Genomic DNA, 16,224 nt, shown 5'->3' on the forward strand with positions numbered 1-16,224 from the left:
TTCTGCTCTTTTACAGAGTTGGTCTGTATTATGCATTATTATATAATGAGTTACTCTCTATGCCAAAAATTATTTAACCAAAAGTGTTTCCCTTAATAGTGTGTTTAATGAAAAACATATATAATCAAACAGTTTTTGTTCACAGAGAGAAGTAAGTAACCTGCTGCAGGAACTGTACCAGATTGTGATCAATTCTCAGTAACAAGCCACAAGCGTCCGTTATTTAGAGGAGGAAGTCTTCAGACTGTGTTGAAACTTACATGTGAAATGGAGCATGTGATGACATCATTGATAAAATACTTTTTCCCACGATGAGAGCAAGTCACAGGACACGAGGGGTCACTGAATGAGTGTTAAATGATGTGAATCATATGCTATGACTTCAGTCACCAGATCTCAACCCAACTGAACACCTACGAGAGATTAAGGACTGATGTTTTTTTGAAGAATGATGCTCATCCCTCCAGTAGAGTTCAGAGACTGTAGAATCAATGCCAAAGCTGATGAACATGCAGCCACATTTTGGCTTTTGTAATAACTGGCAGAATTGTGCAAAACACACATCCACATTTATAATTCAATTTACTGTGATTTTCCTGGTAAACAAATCTTTTATCCATGGTGGACATATACTGTACATTACTTCTGTAGTTCCATGTTGGATCAGTTAGCAGGGCAGATATTCTGCCTACAAGTAGTTCTGATAGGACAGACACAGAACTGCTCTCTGGAGACTGAAAACATGATGCTGTTAGTAGTCTTTGGAGCCGTTTCTAAACAAACTAACGTGACCAAACTCTTCATGATGAAGGAACATGTCAACCAAATATAGAAAATCAGCAGAATGATCCTTTAAGTATCTTATTATGTTAATTATCTATGTTGTGCAAGTTTCAAGGCTCTGTGAGTTGATTTTAATAGCGCACTAAAATGATCTAAAACCAAATGACCCTTGACAGGACTGAACAACTCATTTAAAACTGACAGCAACACTTTCATTAAAATGGCTGCAGGTAATGTAAGTAACGTAGGCACATAGGATTTACTGGCCTGACTGTAAAACCATCAGAGTGGTCCTTTAAGGCTCAGATGATCTCAGTCCCAGCAACCTGAATTTAACAGAGCAACGTTTTGACCTAACAGGGATCTTTATGTAGACACAAACACATGTGATCAGCATGGCTGAGAGTCAACCTGCTCTCAGACTGGATCAATCAGAGCACAGCTGAATTACGCTGTCTGATGCTGTCAACTAGGAGACGAAACACGCCTCTATGGAAAAGGCATGTTTTGGCCTAGTTTTGCTACCATGAACTCCTGAATAAGTCACCTGTTACCCCACAAAGTAATGTAGTTAGCTGATGATGCTAACTCTGGTCTCAAAAGTACTCAGGTTCTGTTAGCAGTAAACTAGTCAGTTGGACAAACACACGTTCAGTCCCTTCCTGATACTTTTGCTCTTGTGGTTTTGGAAAGACAATAAAAAAGTTACAAACCCTTCAAACTCTGTGGACTCTGAATGTCGCTCTAATAGTTCCTCATGCAAACTGCTTTGGCATGTGAAGGAATCCAAAGCATCTCAGACCTTTTTAATGCTTAGTTACAGCTGCTAATCCCTGACTACACAATCACTGCTTGGGAGATGATGGGTTTATTATAACAGATTACCTGGTGGGCTGTTTTAGGTGTGATGTCATTCTTGTCACCTTGCTGAAGTTGTTGATTTTATTTTCAGTTCTCTGTCGTCTAGAAGAAGTCAGGTCCAGTCTCCACATGTGAAGAATCCACCTGCAGGACCAGCAGGGATTAGGAGGAAACAGCTCTAGTGGTGCCATCTAGTGTTGAGGCTGCAGATTGCAACCAACTTAATAGAAGTAAAATTCCCATTCCTGTTTTTCCATTGATGATGTGATTCTGTGTCAATTTGGATGAGAATGTTGTGCATTTTTGCGTCTTATTTTTTCTTTTATTAACTATTTTATTTCCCTTGGTGTTTATTCATACATGTACACACATATATACACATATAAGTAAAATTGTGACAGCCACAAAAGTAAATACATTTAAATGTTTAAAGCAATCTTACATAAGTCATTAGTTTGTGCTCTAAAAAAATAAAGTTCTTGTATGAAAGAATCCTCTGTTGAACTCTGAATGATCTTTATACCTTTTCGGAGTTCTTGGATTTTCTCTTTTTTTGTGAATGTTAATCGTTCCGCATGCAGCGAACTTGAAAGACCTTTTAACAAACAGCTGAGAGACCGTTTCAGTCAAGTTTTCCTCCTACTGAATACTCCATGTGACTCCGGAACGACACATAGCAGTGTTTTCTAATCTGGCGTCTCTATCAGCAGAAATCTGTAGAACAACATCATCTGTCTGTGTTTCCAAAACTGTCACACATCACTGTTAAACAATAATGATGTTTTATGATGTGACAGCGCTGTGGTTCAGGTCTGGTTAGGTTGAAGGAAAGATGATCATGATAGATCAGGTAGGAAAGAAGAAAAGACAAAGTTCTGCTACATATATTGGAGAGTTTTACCTCTGCAGCCTCAAACAGTTAATTTGAAAGCATGTGAGGGGAAATGTCTCATCATCTGAAACGTGACTGCGAAACCAAAAGCATGAAAGGAAAGGTCCTCTCTAGAGCCAGTGTTTGGTTTGTCCATTCTGGGCTACTGTAGACACATGGCGGTGCAACATGGCAGCTCCGTGGAAGAAGACCCTCCCTCTGTAGATATAAAGGCTCATTCTAAGGAAAACACAACCATTGTTATTTTCAGGTGATTATACACTAATTACAACATACTTATGAATATAATATTCCATTTCTGCCAAGTCTGTTCAGCTAGACGCCACTAAATTCTACACACTGGTCCTTTAATAACCAGGATTAATGAGGAAAGATGATCATAGTGAGCAAACCCTTTTCCAGTTATCATATGGACACCTGACTGTGAAGATGTAGATCAGTACAAGCTCAAACATGTTCCATCCAGTTTTTGCCACTCTTGAGTTAATTTCAGCCTTTTTCTGGAACACTTTCCCATCAGACTGAGTTCTCCAGTGGAGGATGTTAAGCTCATGTTTTTGTACGTCCTTCCTAATCTATGAAATTTAAATGAATGAAATAAAGAGATCAAATACCAGCAAGAGCGGAGAGACAGTGGTCAAGAAGCAGTGAGTGTAATAAAGGTCTCAATGAAAGAAAAAAATAGTCAAACAGCTCATGACCATAGAAATGTGTTCTATCAGGTGTTAGGAAAAGCCATTCTATTAAAACGTTCATGTTTTAAAATGAGATTTAAAGGCAGTGACAGAGTCAGCTGATCTGATGCCGAGGAACCAGTACTGCAAAGGCTCAATGGCCTTTTGTTTTAAACCTGGACTCTGGAATAGTCAGAGACCCAGACTGGCAGACCTGAGGGGGCTGTATGGACAGTACAGTGTGAGGAGCTCAGTTATAAACTCTGGTGCCAGATCATTCAGAGCCTTGTATGTGATTAATAGCACTTTAAAATGGATTCTAAGATACTGGAAGCCAGTGCAGTGAAGCCAAGATTGGTGTGATGTGAGAGAATACTCCAGTACTCAGTAATCAATAGCCAGTAGTCAATACTCCCACTGCTGAATTTTGAACAATAAGGAGCTGCTCCACAGTTCGACTGGTCAGGCAGGTAAACGAGGCATTACAGTAATCAAGGTGGGAGGATATGAGATGTATAATTCTTTCTGTAATACTGAAGGACAGAACTGATCTAATTCTGGAAATATTTCTCAGTTGATAAAAACACAACTGGACTAATTTCTTTACATGTTGCTCCAGGCTCAAGTTACTGTCCAGGATAACACTCAGAATTTTTGTAGCTGACTTTATGTTGAGAGTGAGGAGGCAGAGGAGAGGCTGTGTTTGTTCTGAGACGTGTTCAGGGCCGATGATGAGAACTTCTGTCTTGTCAGAGTTAAATTTGAAGAAGTTCTGGGACATCCAGCTTTTTATGTCATGTAGACAAATATGTAATGAGGCTAATTTACTGGTCTCAGAAGGTTTAAATGACAGGTACAGCTGTATATCATCTGCGTAGCTATGGAGGGAGATGTTGTGATGACGGATCATCTGTCCCAGGAGTAACATGTAAACAGAACAGGTCCCAAGAGTGATCCTTGTGGTATTCCATGTTTAGACTGAACAGTTTGTGAGATAAATTCCCCAACAGTAACAAAAGTTTCCTGTTGAATAGTCCAGAGTGGTTCCAGTAATATCCGCCCACTGTTTTACTCTGTCCATAAGGACAGAATGGTCGATGGTATCAAATGCTGCACTGAGGTCAAGCAGTAGTAACACAGAACATGCACCAGAGTCTGCAGCCATCAGTAGATCTGTGACTCTAAGGAGGGCAGTTTCTACATGTTAGTTTGGAAACTGGCTAGTAGTTTTTAGGTCTGAGGGGTTTTAAACCTTGTCCCTTCAGCAGCAGTTGAACACGAGGTTTTAAAAATATCTGGGACAACTCCAGAGGTCAGAGAGCTATTGACGATGGTCATGTTGGGACTACATGTGGACCACAGTTTACCACATGTTTCAAGACTCCACGAAACCTGAGCCCTGGAGGTTTGCACCCAAAGTGTGAAGCTCCACCCATGGATCCAGGTTATCAAAACTAGTGATTCCCTTCTTATCTCTCTCTTTCTCCTCCAGCTGTGGCTGGAGCAGCTCCTTGCTTTTCTCCTCCTGCTGAAGGAGTAGCTCTCAGCTCCTCTTTCTCTTCACAGCTCTCTGCTCTCTTGTGTGGCCTGCTCACAGCAGACACACACAGAACTCTTTATTTACGGCAGAAGACACGAGAGCCTGCCTAAGACTCAGAAACTAAGTTTCCTTGTGCCAGCAGCTAACACACAAGTCTGCTGGCTGGTTTAACAAGTACAGGAGCCGCGAAACGGAGTTAGCTTGCCGCTAACTCTACAGAAAGGAGTGACCTGGGCCCTCTGCACGACTGGAGTGCTGTCTCCCCAGCAACGCCTGCATCTTTCAGCTTCAGAGCCAAACCCCTCTCAGCCTGACTCACCCACGGATTCACCAGCTACAAAGCAGGACGCCACAAAGCATCTCTTCCTTCATGGACTGGTAACAACTGGGCATAGCCTAGCAACACAAGCATAGTACGACTAAGCAAGAATGTTTAACTCAAACAATGTACTGGACTGTGCTGTACTGTGCAGTACAGTACTGTACTGTGTACTGTGTATTGATTTGGTTAAGGTTATACACTGAACTGTTGTTGTGATGTCCTTGTTGCCTATAGTCAGGTTACTGCATAGCCAAACCGCTAGGTTAATGTTAGCATGCTTAACACATGTTACATCAGTCCTGTTGACATCCTTCCCTGGCTGTTGCTGTTGCTGATGCTGTTGTCATTATGATTGTTGTTATTCTGTCCCCCCCCCCCCTTTCCCTCTTTCTTTCTCTCTCTCAACCCAACCGGTCAAAGCAGATGGCCGCCCACCAAGAGCCGGGGTCTGCTTGAGGTTTCTACCCATTAAAGGGGAGTTTTTCCTTACTGCTGTCACCAAGTGCTGCTCATGGGGGAATTGTTGGGTCTCTGTAAATTAAAGAGTACGGTCTTGACCTGCTCTATGTGAAAAGTGCCTTGAGATGACTTTTGTTGTGATTTGGCGCTATATAAATAAAAATTGATTGATTGATTGATTGATTGATCCAGTAACTAGGCCTTGCATGAAACTAACCTCATTTTAATCTGGCACCTTTAGCATACACCAATTGGCCTTGAATAGAGAACCACACAGTTAAGAGGTTAAAACCTAGTTTGGCAAACTTTGGTTCAGGCAGCACATGTGGTTCAAGACACCACATGGTCTGGCCTTTTATCTCTGCAGTTCCCTTTATCAGCCAAATTGTCGGCATGCCATGTGCTCAGTCACCAGGTGACTGCAGCCATCTTGCTATTGTCTTCCCTACACACACACACACACACACACACACACACACACACACACACACACACACACACACTCACACTTGTATATAGGTACACTTAGCTAGATTAGTATTGTGTGTTGCTTTTACCCTTTTGTTAAATAAATGCTTTTGGATATACCTGTTGTCTGTTTTAATGTTGCACAAGAATAAGTTTTGCCAACCTCTGCTCTGTAAAGAACTCCAAATCCTTCAACCATAACTAGCTATTGATATGGTGATTTTGTTTATAGTTATTAACTAATTTATAGTTATTATTTAATTATTAATCAAAGTCCCAAATTCATAGATTAGTACACTTTGAGACTGAATTTTCCCTGAGTCCAGGGTGGTGCCCCGTTATTATTAATTCTTATTAATAATTTTATTGATTTTAATAATTAATATTTATCTTTGATAATCATTAATTATTGCTGATAACCAAACTCGTAGCCACGGCCCAACAAAATGGCGCCCCGCGTGAGGCAGAGTATTGTTGGCAATTATTCATAATTGTGAAATATTAATTTCAGCATAATTTTGGCCAGTACCAAAGTTCTAGAATCTAAAATCTTTAGACTGTCCAAAAGCCTTTATATTTAACACGACCAGTCTGCCACAGGAGTAGATATCTAGCTGTACTTACAAACAAGTGAAGTGTTGTGTGATTTGATTTGTTCAAATCAAATTAAACTAAAGCAATTAATAACCCAAATCTTGAGTTACTGGTAACTACCGCTTTAAGCCCTCAGTGTTACATTAAGAGATTGCTGTTGCTGCTAGCCATTCAGCTTGAACCTACTGTGTAGGAAGTGTAAGTGTTGGTTCAGCATTTGAATAGCACACATTCAATGCCATCCAGTCAAGCTGTCAGAAATAGCTGTTAATTCAAGTGCTCCACTTCTAGTTAAAACACAGTGTGCCACCGGCCCTGTGACACATAGAGAGCTTGTACCTGGCTGTTACTGCCATGCATTCCAGCCTGAGTAAGAAATAGAGCCTGTGAGATAGAGCCACAGCGTGCTACCAGCCCTGTGAAACCTAGAAGTTATCCTCTAAATGTTACTGCCATGCTTTCCAGCCTGAGTCAACTTTAAGAAACAGTCCTCTGACTGTTACTGCCCTGCATCTCAGTTAGTGCATGTTGAAATCAGTTGTGCCCACTAGAGCCACTAGATGGTTCCTTCCTCCACAGGAAACTACTCCCCATAGTGTAAGCCACAACATTGTTTGGTCAGGCTAGTGTACTGCCCAAACTACACTACAGAGTGTCTGCCACGCAACACCATAGCCAATCACATTGTTTTTTTGTTCTAGTCAACTGTTTAATCTAATCCTCCATTACAGAGACAACAATGGAGAACTCCTATGTAGAGCAGTTTATTTCTTCCCTAGCACAGAGCTTAGAACCTGGCTACCCAGAATTCATCAGCAGGTTGAATTTCAGTGAGTGCAGGAAAGAGATAGACACAGAAGACAGTGCTTTGTTAAAGTGAGCACAGCGCCCTCTGCTGCCACCAGTGGTAGTTACAGAACACTGGTGCATTTAATTCTGTAGATATCTGAGCAGAAGAACTGCAGTGATTAGTCCGTTAATTAATTTGACGACTGACAGAAAATTAATCTGCAACTAAATGTGACATTTCTGTTTTCAGCTTTTCAAATGTAAGGATCTGATGCCTCTGATGTGTTTGTCACAAATAATAATAAACTGGATCTTTGGGTTTTGGGCTGTTGGTCAGACACAACAACACATTTGAAGACGTCACATTGGACTGTTAGAAAATATCTCAGCCAAGTTTTCTCTATTTTCTGACATTATAGAGAAAATAATTAATGTGAATACTTGATGTTTTTTACTCCACTGCATTTATTTGACAGCTTTAGTTACTTTTCAGATTCAAATTTTACATAAAATAACATAATGATGAGATTATGAACCACATATGCCTCATCAAAGATTAAACCTGCGGCTCCCAAACTTTTTGGCTTGTGGTATTTTTCAAAAGCTCAGCAATGCAATTTTACTTATATGTGTATATATGTGTGTACATGTATGAATAAACACAAAGGGAAATAAAATAGTTAATAAAAGAAAAAAAGAAGCCAAAATGCACAACATTCTCATCCAAAGTGTCACAGAATCACATCATCAATGGAAAAACAGGAATGGGAATTTTACTTCCAGAAGCAGGATGGTTTGAAACTGCTTCTCCCACTTCACAACTCTATTATTGCAGAGAATATTACAATGAGGACGTGTTTTAGAGGCCTGTGTCTTGTACTGACCTACATCTTCACAGTCAGGTGTCCATATGATAACTGGAAAAGGGTTTGCTCACTATGATCATCTTTCCTCATTAATCCTGGTTATTAAAGGACCAGTGTGTAGAATTTAGTGGCGTCTAGCTGAACAGACTTGGCAGAAATGGAATATTGTATTCATAAGTATGTTGTAATTAGTGTATAATCACCTGAAAATAAGAATGGTTGTGTTTTCCTTAGAATGAGCCTTTATATCTACAGAGGGAGGGTCTTCTTCCATGGAGCTGCCATATTGCACCGCCATGTTTCTACAGTAGCCCAGAATGGACAAACCAAACACTGGCTCTAGAGAGGACCTTTCCTTTCATGCTTTTGGTTTCGCAGTCACGTTTCAGATGATGAGACATTTCCCCTCACATGCTTTCAAATTAACTGTTTGAGGCCGCAGAGGTAAAACTCTCCAGTATATGTAGCAGAACTTTGTCTTTTCTTCTTTCCTACCTGATCTATCATGATCATCTTTCCCTCAACCTAACCAGACCTGAACCACAGCGCTGTCACATCATAAAACATCATTATTGTTTAACAGTGATGTGTGACAGTTTTGGAAACACAGACAGATGATGTTCTACAGATTTCTGCTGATAGAGACGCCAGATTAGAAAACGCTGCTATGTGTCGTTCCGGAGTCACATGGAGTATTCAGTAGGAGGAAAACTTGACTGAAACGGTCTCTCAGCTGTTTGTTAAAAGGTCTTTCAAGTTCGCTGCATGCGGAACAATTAACATTCACAAAAAAAGAGAAAATCCAAGAACTCTGAAAAGGTATAAAGATCATTCAGAGTTCAACAGAGGATTCTTTCATACAAGAACTTTATTTTTTTAGAGCACAAACTAATGACTTATGTAAGATTGCTTTAAACATTTAAATTTACTTTTGTGGCTGTCACAATTTTACTTATATAAGTATATATGTGTGTACATGTATGAATAAACACAATGGGAAATAAAATAGTTAATAAAAGAAAAAATAAGAAGCAAAAATGCACAACATTCTCATCCAAATTGACACAGAATCACATCATCAATGGAAAAACAGGAATGGCAATTTTACTTCTATTAAATTGGTTGCAATCTGCAGCCTCAACACTAGATGGCACCATTAGAGCTGTTTGCTCCTAATCCCTGCTGGTCCTGCAGGTGGATTCTTCACATGTGGAGACTGGACCCGACTTCTTCTAGACGACAGAGAACTGAAAATAAAATCAACAACTTCAGCAAGGTGACAAGAATGACATCACACCTGAAACAGCCCACCAGGTAATCTGTTATAATAAACCCATCATCTCCCAAGCAGTGATTGTGTAGTCAGGGATTAGCAGCTGTAACTAAGCATTAAAAAGGTCTGAGACGCTTTGGATTCGTTCAAATGCCAAAGCAGTTTGCATGAGGAACTATTAGAGCGACATTCAGAGTCCACAGAGTTTGAAGGGTTTGTAACTTTTTTATTGTCTTTCCAAAACCTCAAGAGCAAAAGTATCAGGAAGGGGCTGAACGTGTGTTTGTCCAACTGACTAGTTTACTGCTAACAGAACCTGAGTACTTTTGAGACCAGAGTTAGCATCATCAGCTAACTACATTACTTTGTGGGGTAACAGGTGACTTATTCAGGAGTTCATGGAAGCAAAACTAGGCCAAAACATGCCTTTTCCATAGAGGCGTGTTTCGTCTCCCAGTTGACAGCATCAGACAGCGTAATTCAGCTGTGCTCTGATTGGTCCAGTGAGAGCAGGTTGACTCTCAGCCATGCTGATCACATGTGTTTGTGTCTACATAAAGATCCCTGTTAGGTCAAAACGTTGCTCTGTTAAATTCAGGTTGCTGGGACTGATCATCTGAGCCTTAAAGGACCACTCTGATGGTTTTACAGTCAGGCCAGTAAATCCTATGTGCCTACATTACTTACATTACCTGCAGCCATTTTACTGAAAGTGTTGCTGTCAGTTTTAAATGAGTTGTTCAGTCCTGTCAAGGGTCATTTGGTTTTAGATCATTTTAGTGCGCTATTAAAATCAACTCACAGAGCCTTGAAACTTGCACATTGACATAATAAGATACTTAAAGGATCATTCTGCTGATTTTCTATATTTGGGTGACATGTTCCTTCATCATGAAGAGTTTGGTCACGTTAGTTTGTTTAGAAACGGCTCCAAAGACTAATAACAGCATCATGTTTTCAGTCTCCAGAGAGTAGTTCTGTGTCTGTCCTATGAGAACTACTCATAGGCAGAATATCTGCCCTGCTAACTGATCCAACATGGAACTACAGAAGTAATGTACAATATATGTCCACCATGGATAAAAGATTTGTTTACCAGGAAAATCACAGTAAATTGAATTATAAATGTGGACGTGTGTTTTGCACAATTCTGCCAGTTATTACAAAAGCTAAAATGTGGCTGCATGTTCATCAGCTTTGGCATTGATTCTACAGTCTCTGAACTCTACTGGAGGGATGAGCATCATTCTTCAAAAAAACATCAGTCTTTAATCTCTCGTAGGTGTTCAGTTGGGTTGAGATCTGGTGACTGAAGTCATAGGATATGATTCACATCATTTAACACTCATTCAGTGACCCCTCGTATCCTGTGACTTGCTCTCATCGTGGGAAAAAGTATTTTATCAATGATGTCATCACATGCTCCATTTCTCATGTAAGTTTCAACACAGTCTGAAGACTTCCTCCTCTAAATAACGGACGCTTGTGGCTTGTTACTGAGAATTGATCACAAATTGGTACAGTTCCTGCAGCAGGTTACTTACTTCTCTCTGTGAACAAAAACTGTTTGATTATATACGTTTTTCATTAAACACACTATTAAGGGAAACACTTTTGGTTAAATAATTTTTGGCATAGAGAGTAACTCATTATATAATAATGCATAATACAGACCAACTCTGTAAAAGAGCACAATCTTGCTAAATGTGAGTTCACTAAGGCCATGTGACCTTTCTAAGGTGTTTAAGCCAACTGGAACATTTAATTGGCATTAAAGGAACTGCATTAAGCTGGTTTAAGTCCTATTTATCAGACCGATTTCAGTTTGTACATGTTAATGATGAATCCTCCGTGAAGGCAAAAGTTAGACACGGAGTTCCACAAGGTTCTGTACTTGGACCAATACTATTCACCTTGTATATGCTTCCTTTAGGTAATATTATTAGGAAACACTCCATAAATGTTCAGTGTTATGCAGATGACACCCAATTATATTTATCAATGATGCCAGATGAACCCAATCAGTTAAATAAACTCCAAGCATGCCTTAACGACATAAAGACCTGGATGACCTGCAATTTTCTGCTACTAAACTCAGATAAAACTGAAGTTATTGTGTTTGGCCCTAAACACCTCAGAAACACATTATCTGATGATATAGCTACTCTGGATGACATTACCCTGGCCTCCAGCACCACCGTAAGGAATCTGGGAGTTATCTTTGATCAGGATATGTCCTTTAACTCCCACATAAATCAAATGTCAAGGACTGCCTTTTTTCACTAACGTAATATCACAAAAATCAGGAACATCCTGTCCCTAAAAGATGCAGAAAAGCTAGTCCACGCATTTGTTACTTCTAGGCTGGATTATTGCAATTACTTATTATCAGGCTGCCCTAACAAGTCTCTAAAGACTCTCCAGCTGGTCCAGAATGCAGCTGCACATGTTCTGACTAAAACTAGAAAAAGAGATCACATTTCTCCCATTTTAGCTTCTCTGCATTGGCTTCCTGTAAAATCTAGAATAGAATTTAAAATCCTTCTCCTAACTTACAAAGCCCTTAATGGTCAGACACCATCATATCTTGAAGAGCTCATAATACCGTATTATCCCACTAGAACACTGCGCTCCCAGTATGCAGCTTACTGGTGGTTCCTACAGTCTTTAAAAGTAGAATGGGAGGCAGAGCCTTTAGCTATCAGGCTCCTCTCCTGTGGAACCATCTTCCAGATTGGGTCCGGGGTGCAGACACCCTCTCTATGTTTAAGAGTAGGCTTCAAACTTTCCTTTTTGATAAAGCTTATAGTTAGGGCCGACCAGGCTCGCCTTGGATCAGCCCTTAGTTATGCTGCTATAGGCCTAGACTGCTGGGGGATTTCCCATGATGCACTGAGCTCCTCTCTCCTCCTCCTCCTCTCCATCTGTATGCATTCATGTAACATCAATGCATGTCACTAACTTTGCTTCTTCCCCGGAGTTTTTTGTGCTTTCTCATCTCACAGGAACCCCTGGGTTCTGGGCCGAGCCTTCGCGGTCCTTCACAGTCCTGATGGCATCCTTCCCTGTCTATTGATGCTTATGCTTGTTGTTGTTGTTATGATTGTTGTTATTCTGCCCCCCCCCCCTTCCCTCTTTCTCTCTCTCAACCCAACCGGTCAAAGCAGATGGCCGCCCACCAAGAGCCGGGGTCTGCTTGAGGTTTTTACCCGTTAAAGGGGAGTTTTTCCTTACAGCTGTCGCCAAGTGCTGCTCATGGGGGAATTGTTGGCTCTCTGTAAATTAAAGAGTACAGTCTTGACCTGCTCTATGTGAAAAGTGCCTTGAGATGACTTTTGTTGTGATATGGCACTATATAAATAAAAATTGATTGATTGATTTATTGATTTTGACATGCTGACAGGTGTAACCGGAGGTTGTTTTCCACCTGTACTGATTTATCTGAGTAACTTCTAATTAAAACCTGTGATTCTCTTTAAATCTGAGATATAACCTATACACGTCTCTTTGTGAAATGTGTGAAAATCAAACTATTACCATGTTGAGTTTTTTAAAGGATTCAGTCTAAAGCTTCTGTTTTTTGAGCCCAAAGATAAAATGCTGCCACAGTTGTTACTTACTTCGTGCTGAGAACTGGCTGCAGTGGTCAAGCTGTGGTCACTGGTGGTTTCAGTTGGTTTGGTGAAGTTGGCGTAGACGTTAGCTGAAGACGCTTCAGGAGGAGATCTGCTCCGTCTGTCCTCTCTGATCTCCTCGTACACTCGGTTGGCCTGCAGGAGGAGAGGAGGCGCTTGGTTTGCATTAATATCAGATAATGATGCTCAGATTTCACAAATTGACCTCAAACTCACCTCTGTGACAGGCGTCAACTCTGTATCTGCAGAAGCATCTGAAAGAACAAACATCTGTCTCAGTCAGAGAGTTTCTAGTTTTAGTCCAAAACTGTCAGCTGAAGCCAAAACTGACGTTCAAAGCTGTTCAGATGATTTATTACTCTGCACCAGACTGAAAAGCAGTCACAGCAGGAGTCTCTGCACAACATTCACATCCAGCTGTCAGAGTCTGCTCTCCCCCTCACCTGTTGCTGTGGGAATTATCCAATCATTCAGTCTCACTCTCTGCTCTGCCACACCCCTCATTAGTTCAACCACCTTCACCTGGCGTTCCCACCTGCTCATCATCTGCAATCAAGCCAGTATATAACTGCCTCGGCCCACTCCCTCCTTGTCAGATTGTCTACGCTACTATGCTAAGTCATCTTGCTTTTTTCACTGGACTGCCTTCCTGGTTTCTGATCAGCTTGTCTTCGACCATCGCTCCTTGTCTCTGCCCCGGTAAACCCACCAGCCTTCTGTCCCTGACTCTGAGTTCTGCCTGCCTGTTCCCTGGTCTTTGTCCGCTGTGGGAGTGGAAGATCGGGGTTCAATTTCCGGTGGAGTCATACTCATTAGAACTGTGTTTCTCCGACCGTGCTAATATTGCCTTGACATCGTGTGAAATAAAGACTGCAAAGTTTATACCAGTGTCATTTGTGCTGCTATTGGGTCCATCCTATACCCGTTACAACTCTAACTAAAGTCTTTTTAAGCATCATGTTGGTTGTTTAAAGTCTTTTTAAGCATCATGTTGGTTGCTTTTAAGTATTGTGAGAGACATTGTGCCCAGTTGTAATGATTTTATTCATTAATTTCTGTTAGACAGCATGATCCATGGTCTTACTAAAATCAGCTAAAATTATGTTTTCCTCACAAGAAAGAAACCATTGTCTTGTTTAAAGACTACAGTGTGACTGTAAACGGTGTCATGTGTTTCCTGTTGTCTTACCTTTATTATTATTGGTCCTCCTCATGCAGAATATCAGCAAACCCAGTGAAACCAGGACAACCATGATGGTCAGAACCACGCGCACATACAGCAGCACACCTGTGACAGGTTGAGTGGTAGAATAAGTTTGTTTCACATGAATGTTTCTGGGTTCAATATGCAACTCTGTCTCCTAGAAATTACGTTCATATACGACTAAACTGACACAGCAGATACATTTTGTTAGAAACATTAGATTACATTCGATAACGCAGCGTCACTGGGAAACAGTTTAGTCCCATATAAACATAATTTCTGGGTTGCAAAATGACGTAGTGTCATTCTGAGCAGTAGTTGTATATGTGGAGCCCAAACGACTCATGAAATGCTGTCAAAATAGTTGTAACTCCTGGATAACTGTACAGTTACCAGTCAAATATGCAAATCATTATAATCAAATAACCAAATAATATGTTACCTGTGCATTAATGCACTGCATACAGTATACAGCACATATATATATATATATATATCATATATCATCATAACTTCACTGTTTCTGGATCTGATGTGAGCCAGTATTAATATTATTTATAACTTTATACATATATATGAATACATTATTATCATTATATAACAATCTACACGGGTTTCATATTTCACTCTTTCATCTTGCATCAGATCCTGTAGTTCAATGGTCTTCTACACTCTTCATATAGAAAACTCATGTCCTGCTCACTTCTGGCTTCTGTTTGATCAGATTTCACCCTTCAAAGTTCTTGTTCTTAAAGGGTTTATTTCTTCTGTCTTTCTGGAAAACTGAAAAGATGATACAAATGATCATCATCCAGTGAGGCTTTTAGCTTTGTATGAACTCCAAGTTCTCACTCAGCTGTGACTGAGAGTCGCCATTAGAAATAGAAATAACCTTTGAACATGTAAATGTACCTGAACGTGCAGGTGGTGCAGGTGCTGCAGGTGCTGCAGGTGGTGCTGTTGGTCTGTCAGTCTGCTGCTGGTCAGACTGCTCTGTGGTTTCAGGGGAGGATGATGAAGGTGTGAAGCTTCCTGGTGGAGCGGAGGCTGATGGGAGTGAAGTGGTCAGAGCCGTGAACAATAAAACATCAGATACTGATACACAGAAATCTTGTTTGAGAAAACTAAAACAAAACATTTTAATCATAATAATAATAATGCAGATAAGAATGCAGAAGTAAACAAGGTGATTGGTTCATTAATACTGTTTTACACTGTAGCGCATCTTTGCTTGAGTCACTGAGTTTATCAGGTTTTAAAGGAGCAGTTATCAACGTACAAAATGATGAAAATATCATGTTTTAGACCAAATATTGAATATTGAGGTTATGTGAAACATCATCAGCGGTCAGTAAACAGTAACAGTTTTCTTCAGTAAGAATATTTTCATAACTTAGAAACTCACCATCTGAGACTCTGATCTCAAACTCTGAAAATCCATCACGGAACACAGTTCTTTCCAAACCACATCTGTACCGTCCTGAGTCAGACTTGGTCAGCTGTGAGATGCTCACATACAGAATTGTAGAAGATTTCGGATAAAATCCTTCCTCATATTCAAGGCTGTATCTGCCACTCTGTGCTCTGACATCAGTTGTTTCAATGAGAACATTTCCTTCTTCACATTTTTCTTTACAGAAGAACATTTTGTATCCAGAGAAATAGAAGTCGCAGGTGACTGTGATGTTTCCTCCTTCAGTTCCTTCATGAACAGGGATTTCTGCATTGATGAGGCCTGTTGGAAAGAAGAACAATCAACAGTTACTGTCTGTATTTCCTGTAAGATGCTGCAGTCTGATCACAATATTTCCTGCTTCACATGTTTACAGAACCACAGAGTCACAGTGGGAGCTGCCCAGTTCAA

At 40.4% G+C, this 16,224-nt stretch overlaps 1 protein-coding gene and 1 long non-coding RNA gene across 2 annotated transcripts in view; both read right to left on the bottom strand.

Moving 5' to 3' along the window:
* The window catches only part of LOC122981852, a 21,874-nt gene extending 14,024 nt beyond the window's left edge, over window positions 1-7,850 (bottom strand). Inside the window, exon 1 of the long non-coding RNA XR_006403348.1 lies at window positions 7,591-7,850. This is a non-coding gene — a long non-coding RNA (uncharacterized LOC122981852). The remainder of the gene's footprint in view (window positions 1-7,590) is intronic.
* The window catches only part of LOC122981723, a 930,226-nt gene that overhangs the window by 837,912 nt on the left and 76,090 nt on the right, over window positions 1-16,224 (bottom strand). The gene's annotated exons all lie outside the window — the stretch shown is intronic.

The sequence above is a fragment of the Thunnus albacares genome, chromosome 5 (genome assembly GCF_914725855.1).
Source record: "Thunnus albacares chromosome 5, fThuAlb1.1, whole genome shotgun sequence".
NCBI classification, from domain to species: Eukaryota; Metazoa; Chordata; class Actinopteri; order Scombriformes; family Scombridae; genus Thunnus; species Thunnus albacares.